The 8,957-nt window shown below is 31.6% G+C and overlaps 1 long non-coding RNA gene across 3 annotated transcripts; it reads left to right on the forward strand.

Moving 5' to 3' along the window:
• Positions 1–319: 319 nt before the first annotated feature.
• Positions 320–5,840, forward strand: LOC123895363. 3 transcript variants are annotated; one of them, XR_006804288.1, is made up of 5 exons: positions 320–674; positions 1,321–1,457; positions 1,566–1,639; positions 4,989–5,240; positions 5,654–5,840. It is a non-coding gene; the product is annotated as an uncharacterized LOC123895363 (long non-coding RNA). The 3 variants fall into 3 exon arrangements; XR_006804289.1 differs by having other exon boundaries at positions 4,999–5,240; XR_006804287.1 differs by lacking the exons at positions 4,989–5,240; positions 5,654–5,840 and having other exon boundaries at positions 320–692; positions 1,566–1,930.
• Positions 5,841–8,957: the final 3,117 nt, after the last annotated feature.

The raw sequence follows: 8,957 nt of genomic DNA on the forward strand, positions 1-8,957 counted from the left end.
AAGATGGAGAAAAAAAGTATATATTCATTAACGTCATGTGATCATAGAATCTGTCATTCAACATTAAGATTCGATTCCTTAAAAAAAAAAAAATTAAGATTCGGTAGAAATCCCTAATTGATTTGAGTGACTCAATAGTGAATAGCTAAAATTTCAATTTCATTGAAACCCTAAATATTTGATTTTAACCCAAAATTTTAATTGCCTAATTGAATTGAAACCCAAAAAGAATTTGAATTTGCATATTTAATGAATTTGAATTGTGCAGATATTAAGAAAAAACTACTGTACACCAAAGCGCAATATTGATCGGTATAGATTATGGATAAAAATTCAAAACGCAATATTTCAACACAGCGGGCTAAGTGTTTTTTCCCCAAATTTTCATTTTCACAATCTCATTGCAAATTCTCAAAATTTCTCTATTCCTATCGATTATACCTTCAATTGATTCCTTCTTCAATGAATTTCACGCTCGTCCATCAATCGCGACCTACAAAACTTTCAAAACCCTCATAATCGTCCGGTTCTTCTCTACTCAGTACTCACGAACCAAGAACCTGTTCTTGTTCTTCTCTATTCCTTTCCTATTTCCAAATTTCTCTAACGCGACGCAAGAATCCCTTCAAGACTCATAAACGCTTGAAACCCTAAAGTTTTGAAACGCTACGAAGGTACTTGCGATTCACAAGGTATATTTACTTTTGAAACCCTAAATTTTCTTTTTTCCCATTATTGATATAATATAATAATTGCTCTTTATTATTGTATTGACCTAAATTTTATCTTAATTTTCTTCTTGTTCTTGTATGCGATTATTGACCTAAATTTTATCTTAATTTTTGTTGTTGTTGTTGTTGTTGTTGTATGCCATCGATTATTATAGTTTCGACACACACACACACAACATGTTTGATGAAATGTTTCATTGGAATCACCCATACATTCATCTCCTATTTATCGATACCCATTTCCCAGAATCCAATTATTGTGTTGTGTGAAACAATGTATTCGATGAAATGTTCCATTGCATCACACACGTTTATTTCTAAATTTTTCTAGAGGTAGTTCAATTCTCGTGTTGTCACTTGTCACACAATCACATAGAAACTCTGTTTCTAGCCCATTCATTTTCTAAGCAGGTTCACCCCTTTTTGACAACCAAATGTCATAATTTGATTTTTTGTAGTTTTCTATTTTAAGTTTTGATGTGCTCTTAGTATTGACAACCTGTGCATACCCAGGAACTGAATCAAGACAATGAGTGCATTTTCTATGTTTTAAATTTCATTGAGTAACTACTCCTGTTCTCTTGTACAGAAAAAAGAACACAATTATGGTGCAGTTGCAGAGGCATATTTTTTCGATTCTTCGTTGTAATCTTAAGAGAGTGGAGCATACCAATAGTTCGGCTACAAACCTTGTAATCTATCGCTTTGATTCTTCTCTTTCACAAGGTTAAAAGTGTTTCTTCTATTCCTATTTTTTATATTTTTTAAATTTTCTAGTCACAAGTTACTCACGTTTGCAAGGTTTATTAAGAACATTTTTTTTGGGTATTGTAGATTAGTTACAGAGCCAATGGTCAACAAGTTTGCCAAGTATCTTGAGGCCTTTTTATCATTGTTTTCAATATCAGGTAAATTCTTGTTTCAAATGCACCATTATCACTGATGTATTCATGTTTCAACAAATCATCATTGTTCCGTGATAAGCAATCTAGTACTAAGTGTTCCGTGATATTTATAATGTCAAAATTTACAAGAAAAGTACATGATGCACACTTTATTTATTATGTAAAAGTTTACAATGCTTTAAGTGCATTATGAGTGTGAATTTGTATTCACAATATAAGGATGGTATCTACTGAGTTTTTATGACTTGAATGCAATTCTATACTGCAAGATAAAATATGAGCCTAAATTTTGAGACTATTGGCTTCCTCGGATGACACGAAAGTAATACATGAATATTATTAGTTATATAAATAAACTGTTGCTAGTATTTGGAAGCAACTGTTGCTAGTATTTGGAATCCTCATTGACCGTAAAAAACATTACGAACTCTTTACTCATAATGTAAAAGTTGCCTGATGCCTTCGATGCGATATTGATATGAATTGAATTTGATTCCTTCATAATATAAGGTATGGATTATTGGATGCCGCGATGACCCGAAAGGAATCAATGAATATTATTTGTTATATAAATTGTTGCTTGTATTCGGATGCCTCATAGACCGTAAAAAACATTATGAACACTTTACTCATAATGTAAAAGTAGCCTGATGCCTTCGATGTGATATTGATATGAATTGAATTTGATTCATTCATAATATAAGGGATGGATTATTGGATGCCTCAATGAACCGATGGGAATCAATGAATATTATTTGTTATATAAATTGTTGCTTGTATTTGGATGCCTCAATGACCGTAAAAAACATTATGAACTCTTTACTCATAATGTAAAAGTTGCTTGATGGCTTCGATGCGATATTGATATGAGTAGAATTTGATTCGTTCATAATATAAGGGATGAATTATTGGATGCCTCAATGACCATATAGGAATCAATGAATATTGTTTATTATATAGATAGTTGATAGTATTTGAATGCCTCATTGACCGACAAAAACCATTATGAACTCTACTCATAATGTAAAAGATGCCTGATGCCTTCAATGCGATATTGATATGAATTGAATTTGATTCGTTCATAATATAAGAGATGGATTATTGGATGCCGCGATGATCCGAAAGGAATCAATGAATATTACTTGTTATATAAATTGTTGCTTGTATTTGAATGCCTTATTGACCGTAAAAACATTATCCACTCTTTACTCATAATGTAAAAGTAGCTTGATGCCTTCGATTTGATATTGATATTAATTGAATTTGATTCGTTCATAATATAAGGGATTGATTATTGGATGCCTCAATGGCCCGATAGGAATCAATGAATATTGTTCACTATATAAATATAAATAGTTGATAGTATTTGGATGCCTCATTGACCGTCAAAAAACATTATGAACTCTACTCATAATGTAAAAGTTGCATGTTGCCTTTGATGCAATATTTATATGAATTGAATTTGATTCGTTCATAATATAAGGGATGGATTATTGGATGCCACGATGGCCCGAAAGGAATCAATGAATATTATTATAAATTGTTGCTAGTATGTGGATGCCTCATTGACCGTAAAAAACATTATGACCACTTTACTCATAATGTAAAAGTTGCCTGATGCCTACGATGTGATATTGATATGAATTGAATTTGATTCGTTCATAATATAAGGATGGATTTTTGGATGCCTCAATGACCCGATTGGAATCAATGGATATTGTTTACTATATAAATAGTTGATAGTATTTGGATGCCTCATTGACCGTCAAAAAAATTATGAACTCTACTCATAATGTAAAAGTTGCATGATGCCTTCGATGCAATATTGATATGAATTGAATTTGATTCGTTCATATAAGGGATGAATTGTTGTATGCCACGATGACCCGAAAGGAATTAATGAATATTATTTGTTATATAAATTGTTGCTAGTATGTGGATGCCTCATTGACCGTAAAAAATCATTTTGAACACTTTACTCATAATGTAAAAGTTGTCTGATGCCTTCGATGTGATATTGATATGAATTGAATTTGATTCGTTCATAATATAAGGATGGATTATTTGATTCCTCAATGACCCGATAGGAATCAATGAATGCTATTTACTATATAAATAGTTGATAGTATTTGGATGCCTCATTGACCGTCAAAAAACATTATGAACTCTACTCATAATGTAAAAGTTGTCTGATGCCTTCCATGCGATATTTATATGAATTGAATTTGATTCGTTCATAATATAAGGGATGGATTATTGGATGCCGCGATGACCCGAAAGGAATCAATGAATATTATTTGTTATATAAATTGTTGCTAGTATGTGTATGCCTCATTGACCGTAAAAAATATTATGAACACTTTACTCATAATGTGAAAGTTGCCTGATGCCTTCGATGTGATATTGATATGAATTGAATTTGATTCGTTCATAATATAAGAGATGGATTATTGGATGCTTCGATGACCCGAAAGGAATCAATGAATATTGTTTGTTATATAAATTGTACCTGTTGCTTGTATTCGGATTCCTCATTGACCGTAAAACTCATTATGAACTCTTTACTCATAATGTAAAAGTAGCTTGATGCCTTCGATGTGATATTGATATGAATTGAATTTTATTCCTTGATAATATATGGGATGGATTATTGGATGCCTCAATGACCCAATAGGAATCAATGAATATTATTTGGTTATATTAATTGTTGCTTGTATTTGGATGCCTCATTGACCGTAAAAAACATTATGAACTCTTTACTCATAATGTAAAAGATGCATGATGCCTTCGATGCGATATCAATATGAATTGAATTTGATTCGATCATAATATAAAGTATGGATTTACTGGATGACTTGATGACCCGAATGCAATCAATGAATATTGTTTGTTACGTAAACTGTTTCTAATATTTGGATGCCTCAATGACCGTAAAAAACATTATGAACTCTTTACTCATAATGTAAAAGTTGCTTGATGGCTTCAATGCAATATTGTTATGAATTGAATTTGATTCATTCCAAATATATGAGATGGATTATTGGATGCCTCAATGACACGGAAGGAATCAATGAATATTATTTGTTATATAAATTGTTGCTAGTATTTGGATGTCTTGTTGACCCTAAAGAAACATTATGAAATCTTTACTCAATATTTGAAAGTTGCATGATGCCTTCAATGCGATGTTGATGTGAATTGAATTTGACCCTTAGGGATGGATTATTTAATGCCACGATGACCTGAAACGATTCACGAATATTATTTATTCCATAAAATGTTGTTAGTATTAAGGATGATATCTATTGTATGCTTATAAACTTCAGTATCTAAATGCAACTACTATATAAAGTGATTTGCAGATACAATGTTATCAAGTGTGTTGGATTAGCCTATGAACTGAAGTACTTATGTTGTAGAAGGATGTCTGATTTGCATGTTGGAGATCAATGGAGGAAATTCTCATAACTATGAAGGCTTAGAGGTCGAGGATCTCTACTACAACGAATATAATTGTCCCGTGAAAATGAGGACGGTATGGAGGATAACACTGAAAAAGGTTGCTAGCCTTTCTGCCCCAAAGTAACAAAATATGAATTTTTAGGTAAGAAAATATCATACTTTCACTTTCAATGTCTGGGGTATTCAATTATGCTTTTAGAGAGGCTGATATTGTCATGTAATTGCCCAAATCTTTGTAACTAAGCATGTTGTCCACTGTTGGATATGTCCTGTTTCCCTTGATATTTGATTTGATAACATGTTCTATTTCTATTAAATACTTGAAAGTATAATTGTCTAGTTACACACTGCACTGCCCAAATTGTTGAATGTGTGATCTAAATAAGTTTAATCTTTTCTGCCAATGATTGAAAAGAAAGTGCTTATTGATTCTACAAGTGATAACATTGACATAGGATTTATATTCATGGTAGTTTGTTAACCTTTTAGATTTATTATGAGACAATTGGCCCTGAGATTGAGACTGTGGTGGGAACATTGTTGTTTTGTTTGCAGGATAATAATTTTGGGGGTAAAAGAATAACAGATGCAAGGAACTTTGTCAATGAGATAAAATCATATATCAAAGGTTTTTTATTTGTTTCTACTCATGTTTTAGGTTGTAAGTGAATGTAGAAACAAGTTTTAATTTTTATTTTTGCCAGTTCTGGATATGGACGAAAGGCATCTGATCTTACCACTATGTATGTGTCTTTTTGGCTTTTGGTCTTCTATTGCTATTTTACTATTGCTATTGCTATCTTTTGGTCTTCATTTATAATAAGGTTAAATAAGATTTTGGTCCCCTGTAAAATAAAATCGAACTTAAAGGGACCAAATGTACAAACAGTGATATTTAGAAGGACTATAAAAGTGCGATTTTATTTTACAGGGACTAAAAACAAAATTCTAAAATTTTAGAGGGACTAAAAACATACTTAAACCTTTATAATATTACATGTTTGATTGGTCCTTTGTCACCACTAAGCAAATTTTCCCCATCCAAAACAAATATTTTTCTACAAATTGTGGGAACAACTCTTAATATTTATCTTTGTTACATTCTATAATTCTATTGCTTTTCAGCTAGGTATTTGGTGTAGAACCAACTGAAAGTGAAGTTCTGTATATTTGTTCTTTTGTCTACAGTCCTCTATATAGCTAATTAAGTGTGTGTAAATAATATGCTCTATTGTTTTGTGGAATTAAGATTAGAAGTTAAGACATCCAAATACCCATTTTTAATATTTAATCAGTGTATCAGACTATGTAGATGTTCCGTATTACATATGATAAACAAGAGAATTGGGACCCATCCAACTTGGATCAGGGAAAATGAAAACTTGGTGAAGGGACTTGTGCAGAGATGTCCTGATTGGACATAATCTGCAGGCTACAGCTACAAAGTCAATAGTGCCGGTATGTATTTCAGAGGAGGAGATCCTCTCAAGTGACTCTATTCTCCGGTAAAATCCTGTCCATTCATTCTTTTATCACATAATTTTAATTATTAATAAAATTGTGAAGGGTGGGGATACACATGGGAATCCCTCCGGTGATAATCCCACGGGAGACAACCCTATCCCGTATTTCAATGTGCATAGTAATGACTATAGGAGTCTAGGACGTGAAATGAAAATTATTCGAAAACGAAAAGTTAATGAAAATTATTGGTCTGCTTGGAGTCACTGTGGGAGGGGGCGAATGCGCGTTTTTTTTAAGTTACAAACTGTAGCTTTGCAATTTTTGTAAGGGAGAGGATGTCTTGATGACCCTAAAGTAAACTGCATTAAGAGCTTCTGCATTTATAAATATGCACAAAGTAATAAATAAAATTTTAAATATGCATGGTGAGTACTCAATATATTTGAGATGTGGTTTGCTTCATGCATAATGAGGTTTGTGCGACTTGATTTTCTATTTGAAAGCTCTAGATTATTATCATAGCCAACGTTTCATGAGTTAATTAAGGTCTGATGTGTGAATGACCAACATGTTATTGAGACTACATGTTTTGTTTGTGTGTATCAAAGATTTGATGTGCCCTATGAATATGTGCATAATTGGTGTCTGCCTGCATAAGTATGCATGACTATCATGATTTTTTTATTAAATGACAATGAAAGGTTCTGTTATAATATGATTTGAATGCTTATATAAAAATTGATCAACTACGTATAGGAATTAGAAGTAGGGAAAGTGATCCATAGGATGTAAGGTTTTCAGATTTTGGAAGTGGGTTATACTTATAAGGATTATCACTTCAGATTTTAATTGATTTATGTTCCGGTAAGTCTAGGTCATTTGAAAAATGACAAGTGATTTAGGTCATCATAGATTATGGATAACTAGTTAAGAAAACCACAGATGATGCAAGGTGGCTAAAAAATTCAACCATCATATTTTTTCTCTTCCTATATACAAATATTCTGCATAAGTGTGCAGAAATCATGCTTAAATATGAGTTTTATGAATCTTGGTACACGACAGATTGATTTAGTTCGTTGCGTTGAAATTGTGTGACAATACTACTACTTAAAATGTAGAGTAAGAGCTATTGAAATATCAAACTTTTAAATTTGAGTTAGAATAAGTTAGTTTTTTGGTTATACCATCTATAAATACAAGAAAAAGTTGTACACACAATCTCATGTAGTTATTGTAAAAAATTGATTAGGTTGAAAACTAAGGGACCAATGTAAGGTATATAACTCATTAATTACTCCTTGAAATAAAAAAGGAAAGTTTAAAAGGATTAGGAGGCATACATTAAGCTTTTGATCAAATTAGAATGATATATTGATTTCAAACTTTTTTCCCCAAGTCCTAAGTCGTGTATATGGTTTTATAGATCAAGTAAAAAGTGAAAATAAAAAATAAATACAAACATATTGGAATTATGAGAAACTAGCCTGATCATTTTCCCTCCATATCAACTTTAAATCAGAATTGAATTTGCAGATAAAGTCAAAGTTAGAGAAAAAAATTGTAGCTCCTTTAATATGGAGGTATTGTAAGGAATTGCAAAATATGGTCACATAGGATAAGTTATTAGTATCAGTTTTCTAAGTCTGCTTGTTTTAGTAAATTTGTGGTTTAACTATCATGTTATGGCCTATGAGTAATACTTACAAGTTTACAATGAAAAGTCATGTTTTTGGATCCATCATAAAAAAATGCAAGCTAGAGAGGAATAGAAAGATTTTTTTTGGAGCTGAGGTATTATGGTGTCTTATGGACCATGTAATTTCTCTGGCTTTGTGGCATTTGAGAGAAATTATGTCTAACATATTGGAGCTCAATATTGATTGGATCACTATACCGCGCGGTAGTCAATATTACTACTGCAATTGGCAATTATAAAAACTCCTATTGTGGATGCAGACTGCAATTTGAAACCTTAATGTCAATACATGTTCTAAACTCCTAATGCCGCTAATTTCTGTTCACATAATTTTTCCTTTTCTAACTTTGTTATGGTTAGGTTTGTACTTTTATGCGATTAGTAAATATTAAGAGTATATATACACATCCAAATAGTGTATCTAACTTGTATAGTTGTTTTTTTTCTTTTGGGTGATTGCATAGTTGTATTCTATTGTAAGTGGCATATGATTTTTCTTGACTCATGTAAGAGGTATATGAAGTCACCCAATTTTTTGAGTTTTGTACATGGAAGGATGCCACAACTAATTTAAATTTACCCTGTAGTACTATTGCATGAGCTGTGGTTTTTGTACATGGAAGGAACTCAAGCTGTGTGTGTGTATATATATATATATATATATATATATATATATATATATATATATATATATAC

This window comes from Trifolium pratense, linkage group LG7 (genome assembly GCF_020283565.1).
Source record: "Trifolium pratense cultivar HEN17-A07 linkage group LG7, ARS_RC_1.1, whole genome shotgun sequence".
Classification (NCBI taxonomy): domain Eukaryota; kingdom Viridiplantae; phylum Streptophyta; class Magnoliopsida; order Fabales; family Fabaceae; genus Trifolium; species Trifolium pratense.